Genomic DNA, 26905 nt, shown 5'->3' on the forward strand with positions numbered 1-26905 from the left:
GAAATAGGCCATCATTCCACCGTGTCCTCCTTAACCTAGACTCAGGAGAGCGTACCACGAGCATCTACCTGCCCACCTCTTAGAGCCAGTACGCACGGACCAGGGAGGTCAAGATCAAGAGAAGCACACTGATGTAGTGGATTTTACAGATGGCAGAGGTCATTGTGGGCTGGTGGCAGCTGGATAAGTCTTCCTAAGATTTTCCTGCCCACAAATAGTCCAGCAGGATTCCCGCCTTCATTGGCAGTCCATGCACTGCCAGCATGTGAAATGACACAAAAGAGTTTCTAGACTAATTAGCCTACTACTTTAAACTTTAAACTCTCATGGTGGGTAGCGCTTCCTGCGCTTAGAAATAGCAGGTGCAGCAGGGTTGGGAGCACAAGCCCTTAGCCTAGCGTCCTGGAGGCAGAGGTAGGTAGGTAGACGGCTGTGAGTTCAAGGCTAACCTGGAACAAGACCCTACCTAAAAGAAAAAAAGAAAAAGAAAAGGGGGGGGGGAGTTCTCCGTATGAACAAGACCCTCTGAATAGCAATAGGCTGAGGGCTGGAGAGATGGCTTAGCGGTTAAGGTGCTTGCCTGCAAAGCCTAAGGACCCGGATTCAATTCTCCAGGTCCCATATAAGGCAGTTGCTTAAGGTGTCGCATGCGTCTGGAGTTCATTTGCAGTGGCTGGGGGCCCTGCCGTGTCCATTCTCTATCTCTCCCTCTCTGTCTCAAATAAAAATTAAAAAAAAAAATAGGCTGAGATCTGCTTTCACAAGGTACCCAGAGGCTGACCTGGAATTCACTATATAGTCTCAGAGTGGCCTCAAACTCTCGACGATCCGCCTACTTCCCTACTTCTGCCTCAAGTGCTGGGATTAAAGGCATGCACCACCAAACCCAGCTTTAATGATAATTATTATTATTTATTTACTGATAGGGTCTCGTGTAGCCCAGGTTGGCCTTGCAACTCTCTCTCTCTCTGTGTAGTTGAGGGATTATCTTGAATTCCTAATTCTCCTATTTTCCACCTTCTAAATACTAGGAATACAGGCCTGCACTACCATGCCCAGTTCTTTTCTTAAACTTCTATTTATTGTTTTTTCTTTTGAGGTAGAGTCTAACTCTAGCTGAGGCTGACCTGGAATTCACTATGCAGTCTCATGATGATCCTCCTACCTCTGCCTTATTTATTTGAGGGAGAAAGAGGCAGAGTGAGAGAGAATGGGTGCACCAGGGCGTTCAGCCACTGCAAATGAACTCCAGATGTATGCACCACCTTGCTCATCTAGCTAATGTGGGTCATGGAGAATCGAACCAGGATCTTTTGGCTTTACAGGCAAACGCCTTAATCGCTAAGCCATTGCTCCAGCCCCCAGCTTAACTTTTATTTATTTGTAAGCAGAGGGCAATAGAAAGAAGACAGAGAGAATGGGTGCCCCAGGGCCCCCAGCTGCTGCAAACAAATTCCAGATGCATGTGCCACTCTGTGCATCTAGCTTTACATGGGTCCTGGGGAATGCAACCCAGATCATTAGCCTTTTCAGGGGAGTGCCTTAACCCCTGAGCCATCTCTCTTGCCCCTCCTTTTTTTCATGAGGTACTACAGATTGAACTCAGAGCTTTGTGCATGCTAGACATTCTACCCACTGAGCCAGATCCCTGGTCCTGAGTTATCTTTCTGTTTTTTTTGTTTTGGTTTCTCTCTGTGTATGTGTGTTGTGTGAGGTGCATGTGTTTGCATGTGGGTGGGACCTGTGAAGGCCAGAAGTTGACACTGGGTGTCTTTCTTGATTGCTCTCCACTTTATTTATAGGATCTCTCGCTCTATCCCAGAGCTCACTGAATTGCCTACTTTAGCTAGCTAGTTTGTCCAAGGGATCTCGTGGTCTCCACCTCCTGAGCACTGAGATTACAAACTGACCATCACACCCACCAGCATTGATATGGGTGCTAAGGATCCAAAGTCGGGTCCTCATGCTTGTATGACAAGCACTTTATCCACTGAGCCAGTCCCCAGCCCGTGTTTTAGTTCATGAGACAGTGTCTCACTCTGTAGCCAGGCTGGATTCAAATTAATGGCAATTTTCCTGCCTCAGCCACCAGATTGCTAGCATTTCAGGCATGTATCACCATCTCTGGGTTAAAAATGAGGTGGGGTCTCACTCTAGCCCAAGCTGACCTTGAATTCACTATGTAGCCTCAGGGTGGCAATCCTCCTACCACAGCCTCCCAAGTGCTGGGATTAGAGGCATGCACCACCATGCAGCAAAAGTTATCTTTTTAAAAAATATTTTTTAATTTAATTTATTTGCAAGCAGAGAGATAGAAGAGAGACAGACAGAGAGAAAATGGGCATACCAGGGCCTCTAGCCACTGTAAACGAACTCCAGATGCATCTGCCCCTTGTGCATCTGGCTTACATGGGTCCTGGGAAATTGAACCTAGGTCCTTTGGCTTCACAGGCAAATGTCTTAGCCACTAAGCCATCACTCCAGACCTTAAAAACATTTTTTAATATTTTCTCTTTTTTGTTGTTTGCTTGTTTGTTTTCTGAGGTAGGGTCTCACTCTAGTTCATGCTGACCTGGAATTCACTGTGTAGTCTCAGGGTGGACTCTAACTCTCAGCGATCCTCCTACTTTTACATCCTAAGTACTGAGATTAAAGACATGTGACACCATGCCTGGCTTTATTTTTTATTTTTTAAAGGTGTGATCCATAACATCTGGCTCTTTTTTAAAATATTTATTTTTACCTATTAGAGACAGAGAGAGAGAATGGGCATGCCAGAGCCTCTAGCCACTATGAACGAATTGTGCCACCTTGTGCATCTGGCTTACCTGGAGAATAGAGCCTGGATCCTTAGTCTCCTTAGGCAAGTGCCTTAACCACTAAGCCATCTCTCCAGCCCTAATATTTTATTTTTATTTATTTGAGTGAGAAAGAAGCAGAAAGAGAGAGAGAAAATGAGTGCACCAGGGCCTCCAGCCTCTGCAAACAAACTCCAGACACATGCCCACCTTGTGCATCTGGCTTGTGTGGGTTCTGGGGAATTGAATCTGGGTTCTTTGGCTTTGCAGACAGGTACCTTAACTTCTAAGCTATCTCTTCAGCCCAAAAGTTATCTTTGACCCAAGAAAAGAGTTTAACTTTGAGGTTTCCAGGTAAGATGGTGGCATAGTAGCCACACCAAAGCAGCCTAGGGAGGGAAATAAGCAGAAAAGCAGCACAATGCATTCTTCTACCAAAAAGTGAAGGTGTATAAGTCATTGTCAACCACAGAAGAAAAGCATGAGAGACCCAGAGCTTCTAGCAAGCAAGAAACCAACCAGAATCCCACCGAGGCACTGGCAGCCCCAATCTGCACACCTGCCTGGCTGGCACAGAGCTGCAGGAGCAGAAACCAGGGGAAAGATTTTCCACTTGCACAAGCCTCCTTGCAAAGAAACCAGAAGGGGAAGACAGCAAGGAGCAGCTTCTATAGCAGGTCACAAATAGCACCAGCTGAGCAACTCCAGGACAACTCCAGGCCACTGCACAGTCTCACATCCCCCAACTGCCAGTGTTATGAATCACCCGAGATCTTATCCACCCTCTGGCCACACGACATCCAACATAGCCAGTCAGAACACCAGATCCGGGGACCCAAGCAGCCTAACCGAATCCACAGTGCAACAGAGAGGGATCAATGTGGGCACTCGGCTTACATAAGATTGGAATCCATCCCAAAGGTGACAGGGCCTACTTACACAAAGCCAAGTACACAGGCCTGCCCTGGAAGTGCTGCTCATGTTCCGTGTCACTGCACGTTATGCGTTAGATTTGATTGGTATAATTTTGGTCAGCTTTACTGTTCTCAAATAACCTGTATTTTGGTGTTGACTAATGTTGCCTTTGATGTTTCCTGATTTATAGGGTCTTTGTCTTTTTCTTTGTTCATTACTGAGGGCAGGGTCTGACTCAGCCCCAGCCTGACCTGGAACCCATTTCAGACCAGAAATCTCAGCCTTCCAGCTGACAGGATTAAATGTGTTGGGCAACACACACCCTTAGGTACTTTGGCTTTACTAAATAAATCCATTTGTTTTAATCCTACTCTTGCATAAATGCTTTATGCAGGTTTTGGTTGAATGTGTTATTTTGCTCAGTTGAATTCTAGAATTTGTCAGTAATTTGCTTTACTCAGCCAACTAGAATACTGGAATAGCAGACAAACTCAATGCCTAGGGTCACTTCTGCTGTAACTCTTAATATGAAGGGCCTCAATTCCCCAACCAAAAGACACAGGATTGCAGACTGGGTCAAAAAGCAGGATCCTTCAATTTGTTGCCTCCAAGAAACTCACCTTTCTGCACAATACAGATGCTATCTTAGGGTGAAAGGATGGAAAGTGGTATTTCAAGCAAATGGGCTCAGAAAAAAAAAAAAAAAAAAGCAGGTGGCACTATCCTAATATCTGACAAGGTGGACTTCAAACCAACATCAGTTAGGAAAGATAAGGAAGGTCACTTTAATATTGTTTAAAGGAACACTCCCAACAGGAGGACATTACAATTCTAAATATATATGCACCTAACATGGGGGCTTCCAATTTCATCAAACACTATTAGAATTAAGGTCACAATGACAAACTCAATTGTAGTGGGTGACTTCAATACCCCACTCTCATCAATTGACAGGTTATCCTGGCAAAAAATAAACAGGGAAGCATCTGGATTAAATGAAGTCATAAAACAAATGGACTTGATAGCTACAGAACATTCTATCTAAATGCTGCAGAATGCATATTCTTTTCAGTAGTACATGGAACATTCTCTAAAATAGACCATGTACTAGATGTAGAAAATGCAACATCTCTTCATGATAAAACCTAAAGAAACTGGGAATAGAAGGACCATATCTCAACATAATTAAGGCTACTTATGACAAACCTACAGCCAACATAATACTAAATGGGAAAGAACTTGAAGCTTTTCCACTAAAATCAGGAACAACACAAGGGTGTCCAATGTCCCCACTTTTATTTAATATAGTACTGGAAGTCTTAGCTATAGCAATAAGGCAAGAGACACACATAAAAGAGATACAAATTGGAAAGGAAGAGATCAAGTTATCCTTATTTGCAGATGATATGATTCTATACATAAAGGATCCTAAAGGCTCTACCAGCAAACTGTTAGAGCTGATAAACACTTTTAGCAACCTAGAAGGATACAAAATAAACACACAGAAATCAGTAGCCTTCCTATATACTAACAACAAACATTCTGAGGATGAAATTGGGGAATCACTCCCATTCACAATTGCCTCAAAAAAAAAAAAAAAGTTCCTTGGAATAAACCTAACCAAGGAAGTGAAGGATCTCTACAATGAGAACTTTAAAACACTCAAGACAGAAATTGCAGAAGACACTAGGAAATGGATAGACATCCCATGTTCTTGGGTTGGAAGACTCAATATTGTGAAAATGTCAATCTTACCAAAAGCAATCTGCACAAACCTTACTGTGATAAACAATCACTTTGACAGGTGACCATCAGTTTAGAATACTGAAGTAAAGTCTAAAATAGTCACGTGTAGAGGTTTGGCTCCTTGGGAAAGATATTTGAAAACAAAAATCTGCAAATTAATCATTTAGTAAAGTAAAATAACTTCCTTTTTATGATTATGAACATGATACTAAATAGGTTTTGGATTATACTGTTGGGTTTTTTTGTAATTTTTATTTATTACAGAGAGAGAGATTGGCACTCTAAGGCCTCCAGCCACTGCAAATAAACTCCAGATTCATGCACTACCTTGTGCATCTGGCTTATGTAGGTACTGGGGAATCGAACCTGGGTCCTTAGGCTTCACAGGCAAGTGCCTTAACTGCTAAACGATCTCTCCAGCCCTGGATTATACTTGAGGTTTTTTTGGGGGGAGGGCGTTCCAAGGTAAGGTCTCACTCCAGCCAAGGCTAACCTGGAATTCACTATGTAGTCTCAGGGTGGCCTCAAATTCACAGTAATCTTCCTACCTCTGTCTCCCAAGTACTGGGATTAAAGGTGTATGCCATCATGCCTGGTTTGGATTATACTTTTGATCTGGACATAACTATATCAATTTAAGATCTTGGAAGTGGGGCTGGAGAGATGGCTTCATTTTTAAGGCATTGGCCTGAGAAGCCAAAGGACCCACCTTCAATTCCCCAGGACCCATATAAGTCAGATGCGCAAGGGGCACATGCATCTGGAGTTCATCTGCAGTGGCTACAGGCCCTGCCATGCCCATTCTCTATCTGTCTCTCTTCTCTCTGCTTACAAATAAATAAATAAAAATTTTTTAAAATATAGAAAACAAAGGATCTTGGAAGTGCTTATGCCAAACATAAGTAGAGATGGTTTCCAAGTATTTGTTCAAACTGCACACCTGCTCATTAAAGCAAATTAATGTTTGCTGTCATTGATGCTAAAATGCTGAGCTTCCTACTGCTAGATTTCAATCCCATACGCAATGTTTATTACACAAGCTAGGGACTCAGGAGAAACTGCCCCATATCATTATATCATACTATAAATTGTCTCTTATAATTTTATAAATTATGTGTACAATAAAAGTCACATTATCTGGCTGCATGCCTTTAATCTCAGCATTTGGGAGGCAGAGGTAGGAGGATTGCCATGAGTTAGAGCCACTCTGAGACTACATAGTGAAAGGTCAGCCTGGGCTAGAGTGAGATCCTGCCTCAAAAAAAAAAAGTCATGTCATCTGTCATTACCCTAACAAAAGAGATTATGAAAATGGGTGCACCAGGGCCTTTTGCCACTGCAAATGAACTCCAGATGTGTATGCCACATTGTGCATCTAGCTGTATGTGGGTACTGGGGAATAGACCCAAAGCCAACTGGCTTTGCAAGCAAGCTCCTTTTACCACTAAGCAATCTTCAAGCCCTCAAAATAAATCTTTATGCTAGCTGGTAACTAATACTGAAATTCAACCAATGTCAATACATTTTAAAGATGTCAGAGTTATTTCAAAAAATTTTACATAAGTAGAGTATCCTCCCCAAAAATAGTAAACCTCCAAAATTCAACAAAACAAATGTTTTAGAGATTCATGAAAATTTTCATTTATTAAAAAAAAAAAAAGTGGGGTATGGTGGTTCATACTTGTAACATCAGGGCTTAAGAGGCTGAAAGAGGAGGGTTTGTGAAGCTGTGAATTCAAGGCAGCCCTGGGCTACAGAGTGAGTTCCATGGCAGCCTGAGCTAGAGTAAGACATTAATTTTAAAAGTTTTTATTTTATTTATTTATTTGAGAGCAACAGACAGAGAGAGAGAAAGAGGCAGAGAGAGAGAGAGAGAATGGGCACGCCAGGGCTTCCAGCCACTGCAAACAAACTACAGATGCATGTGCCCCCTTGTGTATCTGGCTAACATGGGTCCTGGGGAATTGAGCCTCGAACCGAGGTCCTTAGGCTTCACAGGCAAGCGCTTAACTGCTAAGCCATCTCTCCAGCCCAAGACACTAATTTAAAAAAACCAAATAAATAGGCCTGGAGAGATGGCTTAGTGGTTAAGGCTTTTGCTTGGAAAGCCAAAGGACCCAGGTTCTATTCCCCAGGACCCACGTTAGCCAGATGGACAAGGGGGCGCATGCATCTGGAGTTCATTTGCAGTAGCTTGAGACCCTGGCATGCCCATTCTCTCTCTCCCTCTCCCTCTCTCTGTCTCTCCCTCTTTCTCTGTCAAATAAATAAAAATAAATAAATATTTAAAAAACAAATAAATATAAACATGGAGGAGGGGAATTATCATGGTTTATTGTCTGTAAGTATGGAAATTGTCAATTTAAAAAATGTGAAAATAAAGCCAGGCATGGTGGCGCATGCCTTTAATCCCAGCACTCAAAAGGCAGAGGTAGGTGGATCACCGTGAGTTCAAAGCCAGCCTGAGACTAAGTAGTGAATTCCAGGTCAGCCTGGGCAAGAGCAAGACCCTACCTCAAAAAAATTAATAATAATAATTAATAAACATGGGGGAGAGAAGGGAGAACAATTTCATGATTTATTGTCTATAAGTATGAAAGTTGTCAACCACAACAAAAAACTATCAAAATAAAGCCGGGTTATTAAAAAAAAAAAAAAACCAGGCCAGGCATGATGGTACATGCCTTTAATCCCAGAACTCAGGAGGCAGAGGTAGGAGGACCAGGAGGATCACCATGAGTTTGAGGACACCCTGAGGCTACATAGTGAATTCCAGATCAACCTGGAGTGGAGTGAAACCCTAACTCGAGAAAACAAATAAAAAAATAAATAAATAAAAATAAAACAATAAAACTGGGTGTGGTGGCACTCACTTTTATTCCCAGCACTCAGAGGCATAAGTAGAAGGATCGCCATGAGTTTGAGTCCACCCTGAGACTACATAGTGAATTCCAAATCAGCCTAAGCTAGAGTGAAACCCTACCATGAAAAACCTAAATAAATAAATAATTTTTAATGCCAAAATAGAAAAAGATAGTGCGCTGGGCATGGTAGCACATGCCATTAATATCTCTCTCTCTCTCTCTCTCTCTCTCTCTCTCTGTCTTTGCAAATAAGGGATATATGGTTGTTGGGTTGTTTTTTTTTTTTTCAAAGTAGGGTCTTGCTCTAGCCCAGGCTGACCCAGAAATCAGTCTGTAGTTCCAGGCTGGCCTTGAATTCACAGTGATCCTCCTACCTTTGCCTCTTCAGTACTGGGATTAAAGGCGTGTGCCAGCTGGGCATGGCGGCCCACGCCTTTAATCCCAGCACTCTGGAAGCAGAGGTAGAAGGATCACCATGAGTTTGAGGCCACCCTGAGACTACACAGCGAATTCCAGGTCAGCCTGGGCTAGAGTGAGAGCCTACCTCAAAAAAACAAAAGTAGGGTTGGAGAGATGGCTTAGCGGTTAAGTGCTTGCCTGTGAAGCCTAAGGACACCAGTTCGAGGCTCAATTCCCCAGGACCCACCTTAGCCAGATGCATAAGGAGGTGCATGCATCTAGAGTTCGTTTACAGAGGCTGGAAGCTCTGGCGCGCCCATTCTCTTTCTCTCTCTCTGCCTCCTTCTCTCTATCGCTCTCAAATAAATTTTAAAAAAAAAAAGTAAATAAATGTGTGTCACCACACCTAGCTGCTTATAAATAAATTTAAAATATTAAAAGATGACTTCTGGTTAAGATGACAGTGTAGGAACCATGCCAAAGCAGCCTAGGACAGAAAAGGCTAAAAATAAACCCAGCAAAATATACTCTTCTACTAAAAAGTGAGGTGTGTAAAAAATTATCAACTGTAACAGAGAAGTAGGAGAGGTCTAGAGCCCACAGAAGTAGGCAGAAGCGGCTCCAGCAGCAGCCAAACCAGGTCTGCGCGGCCACAGCCGCAAGGCTCAGCCTGAGCCATAGGAAAAGGCAGGTGAGGGGATTCACCACTCACACGAGCCTCCTCACAAACTCAAGAAAAGTGAAGGAAGGATGGTAGGGAAGAACAGAGGAACAGCAAGAGAACTAGAGCCACCATCCACAGTCTTCCCTCCCCCACCGCCAGCACAAGCGCCAGCAAGCACCAGAGACCAGGGGAAGGGAGCTCACCTATACAACATGCGGGCACAGGCGATCAGAGCAGGGATCCAATGACCCAGCCCTGAGCCCACAGCGCAGCAAAGAGGGACCCAAGCAAGATCGCAACATAACTGAGACAAAAACCACCCCAAAAAGGTAACTGGGATTACACCAGGTCAGTACCTGCAAAATAAGCCTGGCATACAGGCTGGAATTGGAAGTGCTAATTACACCTTCCATATCAAGATAAATTATATGTTAAATTTGATAGATAGTCAGATTTGCCATTCTTAAATAAGCTATATTTTAGGCTTATCATTTGGTGCTTCTGGACTTATAGTGCCTTTGTTTCCTCTTCTGTCATTCATTAGGGAAGGATCTCACTTGGTCACAAGCTGACTTGGAACCCTCAACAGACCAGAAATCTCAGCCTCCTACTCGACAGGATTAAGGGTGTGGGGCAACACACATCCTAAGGGATTGTGACTTTGTTGGAGGATCTGATTGTCATAATACCTACTTTTGCATAAATACTCAGTACTGTTTTTCATTGAATGTGTACATTGTTTAGTTAAATTTTAGAATCTGCCTGCATTTTATTCCACTCAGCCTACATGAACACTCTCATAGCAGGCAAACCCAATATCTAGAGTCACTTCTGTTTTTCGTTTTTGTTTTTCAATGTAGGATCTCACTCTAGTCCTGGCTGACCTGGAATTCACTCTGTTATCTCAGGGTACCTTGGAATATACCTAACCAAGGAAGTGAAGGATCTCTACAAGGAAAACTTTAAAGCACTGAAGCAAGAAATTGCAGAAGACACTAGGAAATGGAAAAACATCTCTTGTTCTTGCATCAGTAGAATCTATATTGTGAAAATGGCAATCTTACCAAAAGCAATCTACACATTGAATGCAATCCCCATCAACATTCCAATGGCATTCTTCACAGAAATAGAAAAAAACAATCCAAAAATTCATTGGGAAGCATAAAAAAATCTCAAATAGTTAAAACAATACTGAGCAACAAAAATAAGTCTGGTGGTATCACCATACCTGATTTTAACCTATACTATGGAGCCATAAACAAAACTAGCATGGTACTGGCACAAAAGCAGACATGTAGATCAATGGAACAGAATAGAGGACCCATATTAAGTTTGGGTAGCTATAGCCACCTGATATTCAATTGAAATGCCAAAAATGCTCATTGGAGAAAAGACAGCCTCTTCAGCAAATGGTGCTGGGAAAACTGGATGGGTATCAGTAGAAAGATGAAAATAGACTCTTCTCTCCACGCACAAGAATTAAATCCAAATGAACTAAAGACCTTAACATCAGACCTGAAACTCTGAAATTGCTAGAGGAAAAAGTAGGGGAAACCCTTCAACATTTTGGTCTTGGCAAAGACTTTCTGAATACAACCCCAATTGCTCAGGCAATAAAACCACAGATTAACCACTGGGACCTCATGAAATTACAAAGATTTTTTTTTTTTTTAACAGCAAAGGACACTGTGAATAAAGCAAAGAGGCAACCTACAGAATGGGAAAAAATCTTTGCCAACTATATATCTGATAGAGGTTTGATATGTAGGATATACAAAGAACTCAAAAAAATTAAATAATAAGAAATCAAATAAGCCAATTAAAAATGGGCTATGGAACTAAATAGAGAGTTCTCAAAACAAGAAATATGCATGGACTATAAGCATCTAAAAGATGTTCTACATCCCTAGTCATCAGGGAAATGCAGATTAAAACTACATTGAGCTGGGTGTGGTGGTACATGCCTTTAATCCAAGCACTTGGGAGGCAGAGGTAGGAGGATCACCATGAGTTCGAGGCCACCCTGAGACTACATAGTTAATTTCAGGCCAGCCTGGACCAGAGTGAGACCCTACCTCAAAAAAAAAAAAAAAAAAAAAAACTACATTGAGATTCCATCTCACTCCTGTCAGATTGGCTACCATCATGAAAACAAAAGACCATAAATTCTGGTGAGGATGCTGAAAAGAGGAACCCTCCTACACTGTTGGTAGTAATGCAATCGGGTCCAGCAATTGTGGAAATCAGTGTGGAGGTTCCTAAGACAGCTAAAAGTAGATCTACCATATGATCCAGCTATAGCACTCCTAGGCATATATCCTAAGGACTCATCTCATTACCTTAGAGATACTTGCTCAGCCATGTTTATTGCCGCTCAATTCACAATAGCTGGGAAATTGAGCCAGCCTAGATGTCCCTCAACTGAGGAGTGGATAAGGAAGATGTGACACATTTACACAATGGAGTTCTAATCAGCAGTAAAGAAAAAATGGAGTTATGAAATTGCGGGAAAATGAATGGATCTGGAAAGGATTATACTAAGTGAGGTAACCCAGACCTAGAAAGCCAAACATCACATGTTCTCTCTCATATGTGGATCCTAGCTATAGATGATTGGACTTCTGTGTGAGAAGGAAGAAAACTCAGTAGCAGAGGCCAGTAAGCAAGAAAAGAGATATAAAGGGAAGAGAAAGGAAGGGAGGGGGTTCTTAATAGGATGGTATTGTGTGTATGTAAGTAGAACAGATTAATGGGGGTGAAAGGCCTAAGGGAGGTCAGGGGAAGAGACTGAGTAAAGGAAAGGTGGAGGGAGGGCTAATCAAAATCTGATAGGATATAAATAAGTCATATGGAAACCTACTTTTCTGGACAATGGAACACTGAGGAGCCATAGATTGTTGCTAGAAAATTTTCAGTGCCAAGGATGGGATACCTTCCAGAGAGTTGTTGGCCAGGGAATTAATTCCCTGATGCCCCCAAAACATTACAGGCCATTGCCGAGGCCCTTGGTTTCCCACCAGGAATTGATGGTAAGAGCCTATTCCTGAAGACTACACATACTTGGGCTACAAGGTCAGTGAGAATTCCTGCTGGAACTGAGTTGAAAACCTCCTCCATGTAGATCAGCTGACAAAAAGCTGGAAAAAGCCATGCTGCATGCAGTTCAATGGGAGAGAGAAATCACCAGTAAAGATACTCAACAGTGGACTCTGCAAGCCTTATATTTGGCCAGCCAGCCCAAATGAGCCAAAGAGTGCAATACAGGCACGTCTGTTATGGGGAAAACTAACCACCCTCTAATTTGACTGGAGGTCCGCTCCATGGAAGAGAATACATCCCTGATACTGAAAACCTACAAGGGTAGCCATGAGCCCTAGGGGTGTAATGTCTGCTGCTGTCTGGATAAATGTGTACACTATGCTCACCAAACTGCCCAGTAAGCACTTCTCTTAATGTTCATACTCATATATTAATGTTACTCTCACTTTTGGTTAGGGAATCTTCTCTTTTCAGATGCAATGACCTTGGCATGACTCAGAAGACACCAAGGTGCTGAGAAGTGACAGAGGAGTGCTCAGAACTGAAATTTCTCTATCATACCCTTCCAAGGCTCAGGGTCCATTGCAGAGAAGAGGTGGAAGAAAGAATGTAAGAGCCAAAAGAAGGGTAGCACTCCTTACAACATGCTCCTCCAGACACAAAATGGCCTGAATATACATGACCTCATCTTGCCTGATACTACCTACATAAGACCATCATAATGGAAGGAAAAGATGATAACATCGAAATAAAAGAGAGACTGATTGAGAGGGGGAGGGGATATGATGGAGAGTAGAGTTTCAAAGGGAAAAATGGGGGAAGGGAGGGAATTACCATGGGATATTGTTTACATTCATGGAAGTTGTCAATAAAAAAAAAAAAAGATAAGCCAGGTGTGGTGGTGCACACCTTTAATTTCAGCATTTGGGAGGCAGAGGTAAGAGGATTGCCATGAGTTCGAGGCCACCCTGAGACTTCATAGTGAATTCCAGGTCAGCCTGAGCTATTGTGAAACCCTACCTTTAAAAAACAATAATAATAATAATAATAATAATTTTTAAAAGTTTAAAAATATTAATATAAATGAACAAGTGTTTCCTAGAGGAAAGAAAAACACAACCTATGGGCTGGAGAAGTGGCTTCGTGGTTAAGGCCTTTGATGCCTAAGGACCCAGGTTTGATTCTGAAGATCCCACTTAAGCCGATGCACACAATGGCACATGCATCTGGATTTTGTTTGCAGTGGCTAGAAGCCCTAGTATGCCCATTCTGTTTCTCATAAATAAACAAAAATAAAATATTTTTAAAGTATTTTTTAAAAACCACCTATAAGAATGAAAAAATACCTGACAGCAATAAAGAAATTCAAATTAATGAGTATATGTCATTTTCTCCCTATCATATATCAATCAGAGATGGGAAAGAACCATTATTATAATGGGTGTAAAAAGTCTTTAATCATTGTGGATGAGAGCGTGGAAGTATTGCGAATCTCCAAACGTGGATGGCTTGGCAGCCAATATGAGAACCAAAAATTCCACTTCTGGAAATTTGCCCTAAGGAAATAAATGATGCTGGCGATCAAAAGCGCATAAGCCTTGTTCACAGGATACAGCATGTGGTTCCTGCCCCACCCATGCTGGCTGACTCAGGTTCTCCTACACCCCTGGGCTGCCATGGTGGGCTCTGCCAGGCATCTAGGCACAGTGTGTATATGGCTTGCAGTTGTGCTAAAGTAGACAGAATACAAGCAGGGTATTGCTCTGCCCACTGTCCCTTCACTGGAAAATCTTCCAAAGATCTGCCTTTTCATTCAGGCCTCTCTCTCTCTTCTGAGCCTCCTCCCAGATCCTCAGTTAGGAAATCTGGGGGCCAGTCTTGAAAAGCCAGTCCTTCAGCCTGGCAACTTCCCCTATAGGCAAGGTTACCAGACCCACACTGCCTAGGAGCACCATTTCTCCCAGTAACCTCTAAGAACATCAAAATGTCTCCCTGTCATTGCATTTGCAATAGCGGAAACCCATAATATAAGTGTACTACATAGGGACTTCAAAACAGTCATGCAGTAAGTGAAACTTTTGAAAAAATGGGCTGAAGAGAAAAGACTAGCAGAGTAGTATGTATATCATGATTGCAATGTCACTTTTTTTTTCTTTTTAACTGATTTATTTATTTATTTGGAAGCAAAGAGAGACAGAGAGAGAATATATGGGCCCATTAGGGCCTTTAGCTGCTGCAAATGAACTCCAAATGCATGGGCCACTTTGTGCACCCTGCTTTATATGGGTACTGGGGAATCAAACTCAGATCAGTAGGCTTTGCTGGCAAGCACCTTAACCACTGAGCAATTTGTCCAGCCCAAAATGTCACTTTTGTGCACTGAGGCACCCCAAAGATCCTAGTGATGCCTGGAACAAAGGAGATACTGAAATATGTGGGGAATAGATGAATTTTTTAATCTTTTTAGTTTTTATTTTATTTATTTGAGAGAGAGATAGAAAGAGACAGAGAGAGAGGAAGGAGAGAATGGGCACACCAGAGAATTCAGCCACTATAAATGAAATCCAGATGCATGTGCCATCTTGTGCATCTGGCTTTTGTGGGTTCTGGGGAACCAAATAAGGTCCTTTGGTTTATCAGGCAAATACTTTAACCACTAAGCCATCTCTCCAACCCCTAGATGAATGTTTGATTAAAAAAATGAGATGGCATTTGAGGGATGGCTTAGCAGTTAAGGAGGTTGCCTACAAAACCGGAGGGCCACAAAATTGGAAATCACATTGCCAATTTGCTAATTGCTATAGATACCAGGTTCAGGCAGGGAGATTTTTATTTAGTTTCTTACACTGGATTAATAGAAATCATTATTTAACGTTGAAAAAAAACAGAGGGCCAAGGTTCAATTCCCCAGGAACCACATAAGCCAGATGCACAAGGTGGCACATGCATCTAGAGTTTGTTTGCAGTGCTGAAGGCCCTGGCGTGCCCATTCTCTCTCTCTCTCTCAAATAAATAAAATGCATTGTTTTTGTTTTTTTTTTAAAAAAAGAGGGCTTTCTGGGTGTGGTGATGCATGCATTTAATCCCAGCACTCAGGAGGCACAGGTAGGAGGATCTCCGTGAATTCGAGACCACCCTGAGAATACAGAGTGAATTCCAGGTCAGCCTTGACTACAGTGAAACCCTACCTTGAAAAAAAAAAAAAAAAAGTGTTGTCTCCCTCATAACTGATGGCCATCCCCACAATGCAACACCCACAATCCTCATAGGGGGATGACAGGGAGAAGGCTAACAATGGTAACATCATGGCTGTATGCACACTATATAAACAACTAATAAAAAATAAAATAAAATAAGCATATATGTGTGTGTATATATATATGTGTGTATATATAGATAGAGAGAGAGAGAGGGAGAGGGAGGAAGGCTGGAGAGATGGCTTAGCGATTAAGGAACTTGCTTGCAAAGCCTAAAGACCCCTATTTGAGTCCCCAGAACTCATGTAAGCCAGATTCACAGATACACACAGTAGCACATGTGTCTGGAGTTTGTTTGCAGTGGCTAGAGGCCCTGGTGTGCCCATACACACACTCTGTCTCTCTCATAAATAAATAAAAATTAAAAATACAAGGTGAAAGAGTAGGAGAAGAAGGAGAACAGTCTAGGAGTACACAGGGTATTGGAGAATCTGCCAGGTGTGATAGCTCATGCCTTTAATCCCAGCTGAGGTAGGAAGATCACTGTGAGTTTGAGACCAGTTTGGGACTACAGAGTGAGTTCCAGGCCAGCCTGGGCTAGAGTTAGACCCTACCTTGAAAAACAAACAAACAAAAGTAAATGAGAGCATTGTCTACTATATTTTCTGCCATCCTCGCAGCTGGGAAATAGCCTGATGGCCCAGAAGGTACATAAGTGGGCTGGAGAGATGGCTTATTGTTAAGGTGCTTGCCTATGAAGCCTAAGGACCCAGAATTGATTCCCCAAAACCCACATAAGCCAGATACACACAGTGGCACAGACCCTGGCACACCCATTCTCTCTTTCTATCATAAATAAATGAATAAATATTTCTTTAAAATATATTCACATAAGCTGGGCGTGGTGACACACCATACCTGTAATCCCAGCAATTGGGAGGCAGAGGTAGGAGGATTGCTGTGAGTTCAAGGCCAGCCTGAGACTACATAGTGAATTCCAGTTCAGCCTGAGCTAGAGTGAGACTCTATCTCAAACAACCAATATATATATTATGTATATTCATGTAAGTGGTACCTGTGTCTAGAATTCATTTGAAGTAGCAGGAGGCCCTGGCATACACATACTGCTCCTCTCTCTCTCTCTGTCTCTCTCTCGCTCGCTTTTTCTCTTCTCTCTCTTTTTATCTCAAATAAATAATTTTTCTTTGTTGTTTTTTCTAGGTAGGGTCTCACTCTAGCTTAGGCTAACCTGGAATTCACTATGTAGTCTCAAGGTGGCCTTGAATTCAAGGCGATCCTCCTACCTCTGCCTCTCAAGTGCTGGGATTAAAAGCATGTGTTACCACAACTGGCTTAAATAAACACTTCTTAATTTTTTATTTTATTTATTTACTTAAGAGAGAGAGAGAGAATAGGCGCACCAGGGCCTTCAGCCACTGCAAACAAACTCCAGATGCATGCATCCCCTTGTGTAGCAGGCTTTTGCGGGTCCTGGGGAATTGAACCTGGGTCCTTTTGCTTTGCAGGCAATCACCTTAACCATTAAGCCATCTCTCCAGCCCTAAATAAATATTTTAAAAAATCTTTTTAAAAGGGTTGAAGAAACGGCTTACAAAGCCTGAAGGCTCAGTTTGATTCCCCGGTACCCATGTAAAGCCAGATGCACAAGGTAATACATGCATCCAAAGTTCATTTGTAAGCAGTAGGAGGCCCTGGAACACCCATAATCTATCTTTCAAATAAACAACTAAAAATTTCTTTAAAAAAAGATTTTAAGCTGGGTGTAGTGACACACACGTTTAATTCTAGCACTTGAGAGGCAGAGGTAGGAGGATCACTGTGAGTTCAAGGCCACCCTGAGACTAGATAGTGAATTCCAGGTCAGCCTGGACTAGAGGGAGACCCTACCTCAAAAAAAGAGAAAGACAGAGACAGAGAGACTATTTTGAGGAGTAACAAATTATGAGATGTAATTCACATATTTTTCTAAGAACTTTAAGCTTTCTGCTCCTAGTAGAAAGCCTTCTCACTCTAACCCAGGCTGACCTGGAATTCACTCAGTAGACCCAGGCTCAAAGGTGTGCATCACTGCAATAGTGGCACTTCTGTTATGGGGAAACTAACCACCCTCTAATTTGACTGGAGGCCCACTCCATGGGAGGGAATAAATCCCTGATACTGAAAGCCTACAACAGGGGTAGCCATGAGCCCTAGGGGTGTAATGTCTGCTGCTGTCTGGCTAAATGTATATACTATGCTCACCAAACTGTCCAGTAAGCACTTCTCTTAATGTTCATATCCATATATTAATGTTACTCTCACTTTTAGTTAGAGAAGCTTCTCTTTTCAGATGGTGGTGACCTTGGGATGACTCAGAAGGCATCATGGTGCTGAGAAGAAGTGACAGAGGAGTGCTCAGAACTGCAATATCTCTATTATACCTTCCATGGCTAACAGTCCATTGCAGAAGAGGTGGCAGAAAGAATGTAAGAGCTAAAGGAAGGGTAGGACTCCTTACAATGTGCTCTTCCAAACACAAAATGGCCTGGATATCCATGACCTCACAGTGCCTGGCACTGCCTACACAAGACCATCATAATAGGAGGAAAAGATCATGACATCAAAATAAGAGAGAGACTGATTGAGAGAGGAGGGGATATGATGGGGAGTGGAGTTTCAAAAGGGAAAGTGGGGGGAGGGAAGGCATTACCATGGGATATTGTTTACAATCATGGAAATGGTCAATAAAAAATAAAAATAAATAAAGGTGTGCACTACCACACCTTGCCAAATTAGTCTCATCTTAACTACTTCACCACATTCATTCGCTTTTCTTTCTTTCATTTATTTATTTATTGACAACTTCCCTTTTTATTTCCTTTATATCTCCTTTCTAGCTTCTAGCTTAGTGGCCTCTGCTACTGAGTTTTATTCCTACTCATATAGAAGCCCAATCATTTGTGACTAGGATTCACATATGAGAGAGAACATGTGACATTTGGCTTTCTGGGCCTGGGTTACCTCACATTTTCCTGCAAATTTCATAATTTCAGTTTTCTTTGCCACATTGTGTAAATATGCCACATCTATCTTTCTTTCTTTCTTTCTTTCTTTCTTTCTTTCTTTCTTTCTTTCTTTCTTTCTTTCTTTTTCTTCAAACTCACGGCGACCCTCCTACCTCTACCTCCCAAGTGCTGGGATTAAAGGTGTGCACCACCACACCCAGTTTTTTTCTTTCCTTGGAGATAGATTCTCACTCTATAACCTAGGCTAGCCTCAAATTCACAATCCTCCTGCCTTGATCTCCCAAGTGCTAGAATTATAAGCATACACCAGCATGCCTGGCATTTCAACCACTTTCTTCTAAGTCAAACTAATTAGGACAAATTCTAAATTAGCACCGAATAACTGCTTAACTAGACCAATCTTTTCATATCTTTTTCTAGGTCCATAAACATAAGTTTCAAGTTATAAAATTTTATTGCTAGGCACTCTGGCACACGCCTTTGATCTAGCACTCGGGAGGCAGAGGTAGGAGGATCGCCGTGAGTTTGAGACCAGCCTGAGACTGCATAGTGAATTCCAGGTCAGCCTGGACTAGAGCTATACCCCACCTCAAAAAAAAAAAAAAAAAATTATTCACTAAAACCCTCCATTCATAGGCTAAGGAGATGGCTTAGCAGTTCAAGGTGCTTGCTTGCGAAGCCTGCACCCAGACACCCTACACAGATGCACAAAATAGTGTGTATGTCTGGAGTTTGAGTGCAGAGGTCCTGGCACACCCATATATTCTCTCTCTCTACCTGATGTCCACCTAATGTTGGTGCCAAGTGCAAAAGGTTCTGTCCCTGGTATGGGGACTCTCATATAGCCTCTTTATTGTGGGCTCTGGGCTCTAGTCTTCTCAGGCAGATGGAATATCAGTTTCTACTTCCTAAATGTTTAACAACTTACCAACTGAATTAAACTTGTTTTTTGGTTGGTTGGTTGGTTTTTTGAGGTAGGATTTCACTATAGTCCAGGCTGACCTGGAATTCACTATACATTCTCAGGGTGGCCTCGAACTCATGGTGACCCTTCTGCCTCTGCCTCCCAAGTGCTGAGATTAAAGGTGTGCACCACCACGCCCAATTTACGCTTGTGCTATATCCTGGTTGTGTGAATGATGGCAATTCAAAGACAAGAAATAGGCATGAGGGGAGTTCATTCAAAGACCACATAGAGTGGTGGGGAAAACAGTCCCTTCCCACCTGAGAGGTGAGGGTATCAGGAAGGCCTGGATAGACATGGTGTTTGAAAGGTGTGTAGAGTCCTTAGCTTGAAGCTGGAAATGAGCAAGAGATGATACAGCCAGATACATTCCAAAGAAGGCTGTATGCGCCCGAAGGATGGAACCCCCAGCCTCTTCAGAATCACAGGCACACAGCTAAAGATGGAGCTGTCACTAATTCTTTCCAATTCTGAAATATTTTCTCATTTCCAGGTGAGGAAGAGGCACAGTGTTCTCTCTGGAGCATGAAGATGACTCTTGGTGTTGCTTTGCTATGACTATCATTTATCATTGGTGAACAGTCTTGCTCCTCCTTTATAAGAGTTTGAGGGTTAGAACACAGTCTGAGTGGTTTTCTATTCTATTTTTCCCCAAGGTAGGGTCTCACTCTAGCCCAGGCTGACCTGGAACTCACTCTATAGTTCCAGGCTGGCCTCGAACTCACTGTGATCCTCCTACCTCTGTCTCCTGGGTACTGGTATTAAATGCATATGCCACCACACTTGGCAGTTATTTTTTTTTTTAATTTCTTTATTAGAGTCAGAGACAGAGAGAGGGAAAGAGAGAGAGAATGGGTGCACCAGGGCCTCTTGCCATTGCAAACTCCAGACATGCCCTACTTTGTGCATTTGGTTTTACATGGGTGCTGAGGAAATGAACACCAGGCCATCAGGCTTTGCAAGCAAGTGCCTTTAACCACTGAGCAATCTCTCCAACCCTGATCTTCTTTCTTTTTCTTTTTTTCTTTTTCTTTTTTTTTGAGGTAAGTTCTCACTCTAGCCCAGGCTAACCTGGAATTCACTATGTAGTCTCAGGGTGGCCTCAAACTCACAGTGATCCTCCTACCTCTGCCTGTGTTGGATTAAAGGCATGCACCACCACACACCCAGCTCTGGTTTTCTATTTTTAAGTTGTTTAAAAAGAAGTGATTTTGTGTATTATAGTTATAGAAGCAATGGTGGGTGTTAACCTTTCAGACCTCTTATTGTAGTAATGGTGTTAGTATCTGACAAGCATTTTATTATGTAGATTGTAAGAGAATTTTCAGGTTTATGCTTAAGGAGGTGCATGCATCAGAATTCAAGCACTTAACTAAGTTGAAGAGTTTTATCTACTGAACCAACCCCAAAAGTTCAAAATAATAATAACCACAGAATAAGAAGGAAAGAAAGAAGAAGGAAGGAGAAAAAGAAAAAGAAAGGAAGGAAGAAGGGAAGGGGAGAGAAGGAGGAAGGGAGGGAGGGAGGAAAAGGAGGAACAAAAGAGGGCTTGGGGAGATGGCCCAACAGGTAGAGCATTTGCTGAGCGAGCATGAGAACCTGAGTTTGAGCCCCAATGCCCACATAAAAAGCTAGATGTGGGGCTGCAGAGATGGCTTAGTCGTTAAAGTGCTTGCTTTTGAAGCCTGAGGACCCAGGTTCAATTCCCCACATAAGCCATATACACAAGGTGGGGCATGCATCTGGAGTTCATTTGCAGTGGTTAAAGGCCCTGGCACACCCATTCTCTCTTTCTCTCTCTCTCTCTAGCTCTATCTGCCTCTTTCTCTATGTCTGATAAGTAAATAATAATAATAATAATGATAATAATAAAGTTAGGTGTGGCAGTGCATGCCTATACCACTGAGAGGGACAGCAACAGGAAGACGGTAAATCAGTCTAATGGAAAAGCAGAAAGTTCCAGGTTCACCCAGTCATAGTAATGCACACCTTCAATCCCAGCACTTAGGAAGCAGAGGTAGGAGGATCTATGTGAGTTTGAGACCAGTCTGGAACTACAGAGTGAGTTCCAGATCAGCCTGGGCTAGAGTGAGATCCTACCTCAAAAAGTAAAAATGAAAATAAAAGCCAGGTGTGGTGGCACAGGCCTTTAGTCCCAGCACTGGTGAGGCCGAAGTAGGAGGATCACCATGAGTTCTGGGGCCACACTGAGACTACATAGTAATTCCAGGTTAGCCTGGGCTAGAGTGAGACCCTACCTCGAAAAACCAAAATAAATAAATAAAGAGCTGGGCATGGTGGCACACACCTTTATTCCCAGCATTTAGGAGGCAGAGGTAGGAGAATCATCCTGGGCTAGAGGAAAACCCTACCTCACAAAACCAAAATAAATAAATAAATGGAGAGATGGCTCAGCAGTTAAGGTGCTTGACTACCCACATAAAAGCCATATGCACAAAGAGGCACATGAATCTGGAGTTCATTTGCAGTGGCTGGAGGCCCTGTGGTGCCCATTTTCTTCATCTCTCTTCTTCCTATCTCTCTTACAAATAAATAAATAAAGCTGGGCATTGTAGTGCACGCCTTTAATCCCAGCACTTGGGAGGCAGAGGTAGGTGGATAGTCATGAGTTCAAAACCACCCTGAGACTACATAGTGAATTCCAGGACAGCCTGGGCTAGAAAAAAACATAAATAAATAAATAAATAATATACTAAAAGAAAAATAACTTGTAGCCAATGGCTTCAAACAACCCTTTATGAATAGAATTTAGCTTTATTACTCACCCTACCCAACTTTATAACCTGGTGCTTTCTAGTCCAACAGAGTCTTGCCAATTCCTATGCTTTATTTTCTCATTCCAACTCTTTTTTTTTAATTTTTATTTTTTGGTTTTTCCAGGTAGGGTTTCACTCTAGCCCAGGCTGACCTGGAATTCATTCTGTAGTCTCAGGGTGGCCTTGAACTCATAGCGATGCACTTACCTCTGCCTCCCGAGTGCTGGGATTAAAGGCATGCACCACCACACCTGGCTCAAACATGTTTTAAAAATAATAATCATAGGGCTAGAGAGATGGCTTAGTGGTTAAAGCACTTATCTGCAAAGTCAAAGGACCCAGGTCCAATTCTCTAGGACCCATGTAAGCCAGATGAGCAACATGCATCTGGAGTTTGTTTGCAATGGCTGGATGCCCTGGCATGCCATTCTCTCTCCCACCCCCCCCACCTCTTTCTCTCAAATAATTAAAAGTAGATATTTAAAATAACAATCATAATCATAATCAAAGGGGTTGGAGAGATGGCTTTGCAGTTAAGGCACTTGCCTACAAAGCCAAAAGAGCCAGGTTTGATCCCTCAGGACCCACATAAGCTAGATGCACAGGAGGCACATGAGTCTGGAGTTTGTTTGCAGTGGCTGGAGGCCCTGTGTGCCCCTTGTCTCTCTCTCTTTCTCTCTATTTGCCTCTCTCTCTCAAATAAATAAATAATATTTAAAAAATAATAATCATTAAGTTTCTGTTGCAGTAAATGCTCTAACAGAATATAATTTGCCTGATAAAGAAAGCGTCTAGTCTAGTCTGGGAAGTAAGAAGGCTTCCCTGAGGATAGGACACTGAGCACACACTGAACATTCAGTCAATACTTATTGAATAAAAAGTAAATCCTGGGGCTGGAGATATGGCTTAGCGGTTAAGTGCTTGCCTGTGAAACCTAAGGACCCCGGTTCGAGGCTCAGTTCCCCAGGTCCCACGTTAGCCAGATGCACAAGGGGGCGCACGCGTCTGGAGTTCGTTTACAGAGGCTGGTAGCCCTGGCGCGCCCATTCTCTCTCTCTCTCCCTCTATCTGTCTTTTTCTCTGTGTCTGTCGCTCTCAAATAAATAAATACATAAATAAATAAATAAATAAATATCTCTTTAAAAAAAAAAAGCAAATCCTGGGCTGGAGGGATGGCTTAGCACTTAAGGAATTCACCTGCAAAGCCAAAGGACCCAAGTTCAATTCCCCAGGACTCACGTTAGCCAGAAGCACAAGGGGCGCACGTGTCTGGAGTTCATTTGCAGTGGCTGGAGGTCCTGGCGTGCCCATTCTCATTCCCTCTCTCTCTCTCTCTCTCTCTCCCTCTCCCTCTCCCTCTCCCTCTCCCTCTCCCTCTCCCTCTCTCTCTCTCCCTCCTTCTTTCTCTGTCAAATAAACAAATAAATAAAAAGTAAATCCTGAAAACAAATAGAAGTTATCTGAGTATAGTGTGGATTTTATATTCTTCTTAAGCCTTGATATCACATTTTACCTTCACTCAGTATGTCACTGTAGTATGTCAGAGAGAAAGAGTTTGGAGTTAACATATCAGTGACTTAACAAGTAACAGACACATCTGGCAACACGCAACTTGATTTGATCACTGTGGCACTGAGACGTAAGAACAGCATGAATACATTACATATAACCCCCAAGTTCAACTTTTTAAAATAAATACATATTTTTTAATTATTAAAAAGCAAATCTTGGCCGGGCATGGTGGCACATTCCTTTAATCCCAGTATTCAGGAGGCAGAGGTAGAAGGATTGCTGTGAGTTCAAGGCCACCCTGAGACTACGTAGTGAATTCCAGGGCAGCCTGGGCTAAAGTGAGACCCTACCTCCAAAAACAACAACAACAAAAAGGCAAATCTTGGAGCTGTGGAAATGTCTTAGCAGTTAAAGCACTTTCCTGTGAAGCCTACGGACCCCTGTCTGATTCTCCAGGCCCCACATAAACCAGTAGCACAAGGTGGCACATGCTTCTGGAGTTCATTTGCAGTGGCTGGAGGCCCTGGCTATCTAGCTATCTATCTCTTTCTCAAATAAAGAAACAACAAACTAAAACAGAGCAAATCTTAGCCAGAGTGGTAGAACTCCCCTTCAATCCCAGCACTTGGGAGGTAGAGGTAAGAAGATTGCTGTGAGTTTGAGGCCAGCCTGAGGCTACGTAGTGAATTCCTACCTAATGAGTTCCAGGTCAGCCTGGGCTTCAACCTCAAAAAATACCAAAACCAAAAAAAAAAAAAAAAAGGAGCATATTTTATAACAATCTCATTATTGGTTTCTTTCATCCTGGTTTAGGACAAAGTTGTTGAAACATATCTAAAGGGCAGAAAAAGAACAAACTACCCAGATAACTTAAAATTTTAATAATCAAGCCCCAGTAATGTTAAATGTAGCTGTCTCATATTGCTTCAGATTAGATTAGTACTTGACTTTCTGATTCTTTTTTGTTTGGTTGGTTGCTCTTTTGTTTGTGTCTGTTTTTCGAGATAGGTTCTCACTCTAGCCCAGGCTGCCCTGGAATTCACTATGTAGTCTCAGGCTGGTCTCAAACTCACAGTGATCTTCCTACCTCTGCCTCCCAAGTGCTGGGATTAAAGGTGTGCCAGTCGAATTTCTGATTCTTTTAGAATGAACTTTCACTGAGCCAAAGTAAGAAGCATGCTAGAAGATGAGATGAAAAAGAGGTCTTGTTCTCAGTGTATGTGGACTTTGCCCTGAGACAAGATAAAAAGCTGAATGCTGAAAGCTCGGATCAAGAACACAATGGTGAAAACACCGGGAAGAAGTCCTTCCAAGTTACCTGACCACTGGGAAGGCCTCAGGGAGGATGAGCAGAGGTTAGCATTAACAGGTGCAGGCCCTGTCTGATGGTTATTCTGTGAGCATAAGACTTGTGATTCTTTTGGCTAAAACCTACAGAGGCATGGGACAAATGTTGTAAGACCCAGAGGAAAGTCTGTCAGGGTCTGAACATGGAAGAACTTTGAGGTCTTGATTACTTTTCATGGAAACAGGAATTTATTTTACTTTATTACTGTGTGTGTGTGTGTGTGTGTGTGTGCACGCACGTGCGTGTGTGACAGGTGCACATGTATAGACGCATAAGCCATAGTGAGCATATGGAAGTCAGAGAACAACTTTGGGGTTGGTCCTCCCTCTCCAGCTCTTGGGAGGCCAAGACAGGAGGATCTTAATGAGTTCAAGGCCAACCTGAGACTACAGAATAAATTCCAGGTCAGTCTTGAAAAACCAAAATATAGATAGATAGATAGATAGATAGATAGATAGATAGATAGATAGATAGATATAGATATATAGATATATAGATATATAGATATATAGATATATAGATATATAGATTATTTATTTGCAAGGAGAGAGACAATGGATGGGTTAGGACCTCTAACCACTGCAAACAAACTGCAAATACATGCACCACTTTGTGCATCTAGCTTTACATGGGCACCAGGGAATTGAACCCAGGCGGTTAGGCATTGCAGGTAAGCACCTTAACCGCTGGGCCATCTCTCCAATCCCCTGTCCGCCTCATTTGAGGCAAGATTTCTCACTCTGAATTCTTACTCTGACATTCTTTGGAGGGTTCACTAAGAGCTTCCAGGAAATTCTTCTGTTTCTACCATCCACCCCTCCATCAGTGTCAGCCTCACTGCACTGGGTTACAGAAGACCACAGCTTCTAGCTTTTTCTGATGGGGATCTGGGGAGTAAACTTGGGTACTCCATTTGAGCAGTTGGTAATTTATCCAGAGCCATTTTTCTACTCCAAAAGAGGGACATTTTATGACAACTGAAGTACTAAAATTGGCTCTGTAAGTTAGAAATGAAAGCAATGTAGGAGCTGAGGAGATGGCAGGAAGGAGGCCTGAGTTCAGATCCACAAAACCCATGTGTAAATGCCAAGCGTGGGGCCAGAGAGATGACTTAGCAATTCAAGACACTTGCATATAACACCGCCAGCCCAGGTTCAATTCCCCATCACCCACTTTGTGAATTTTCGATTCCCGGGATCCTGGAATAGAGACCTGAAGTGAAGACACAGGGGCCAGAAGTTTTATGTATCTGACACTTTATTGCAAAGAGCCTATCATTTTTTACATCCAAGATGAAGGGACACATCTTGAAAAACAAAGTTGTTTTTATAGACTCAAGCTCCAAGGAAACTAGTCATGCCACACAAGGACAAACACTAAACTGAGAACAAATGTTATCTTAAAGAAAGCGGGAAGCAGGACAGCATGGACTCACATACACCACGACTCAGGAGCTTGACCGATGTGTTCCGAACCCTTTGTTCCAGGAACATAAATGTCAAGGGCAGCCTTCCTCATCCTTATGGTCATTAACTCATTTGGTCCATTGTGTGTATTTCGACACACTTAAAATAAAACCAGATGCAAAAAGTGGCACATATGTCTGGTGTTTGCAGTGGCAGGAAAACCTGACTTACACACACACACACATGCAAA

At 42.5% G+C, this 26905-nt stretch overlaps 1 pseudogene; it reads left to right on the forward strand.

The window, feature by feature from the left end:
- Positions 1-20044: 20044 nt before the first annotated feature.
- Positions 20045-20245, forward strand: LOC123462404 (annotated as a pseudogene).
- The last annotated feature ends 6660 nt before the right edge of the window (positions 20246-26905 follow it).

The sequence above is a fragment of the Jaculus jaculus genome, chromosome 7 (assembly GCF_020740685.1).
Source record: "Jaculus jaculus isolate mJacJac1 chromosome 7, mJacJac1.mat.Y.cur, whole genome shotgun sequence".
Lineage (NCBI taxonomy): Eukaryota > Metazoa > Chordata > Mammalia > Rodentia > Dipodidae > Jaculus > Jaculus jaculus.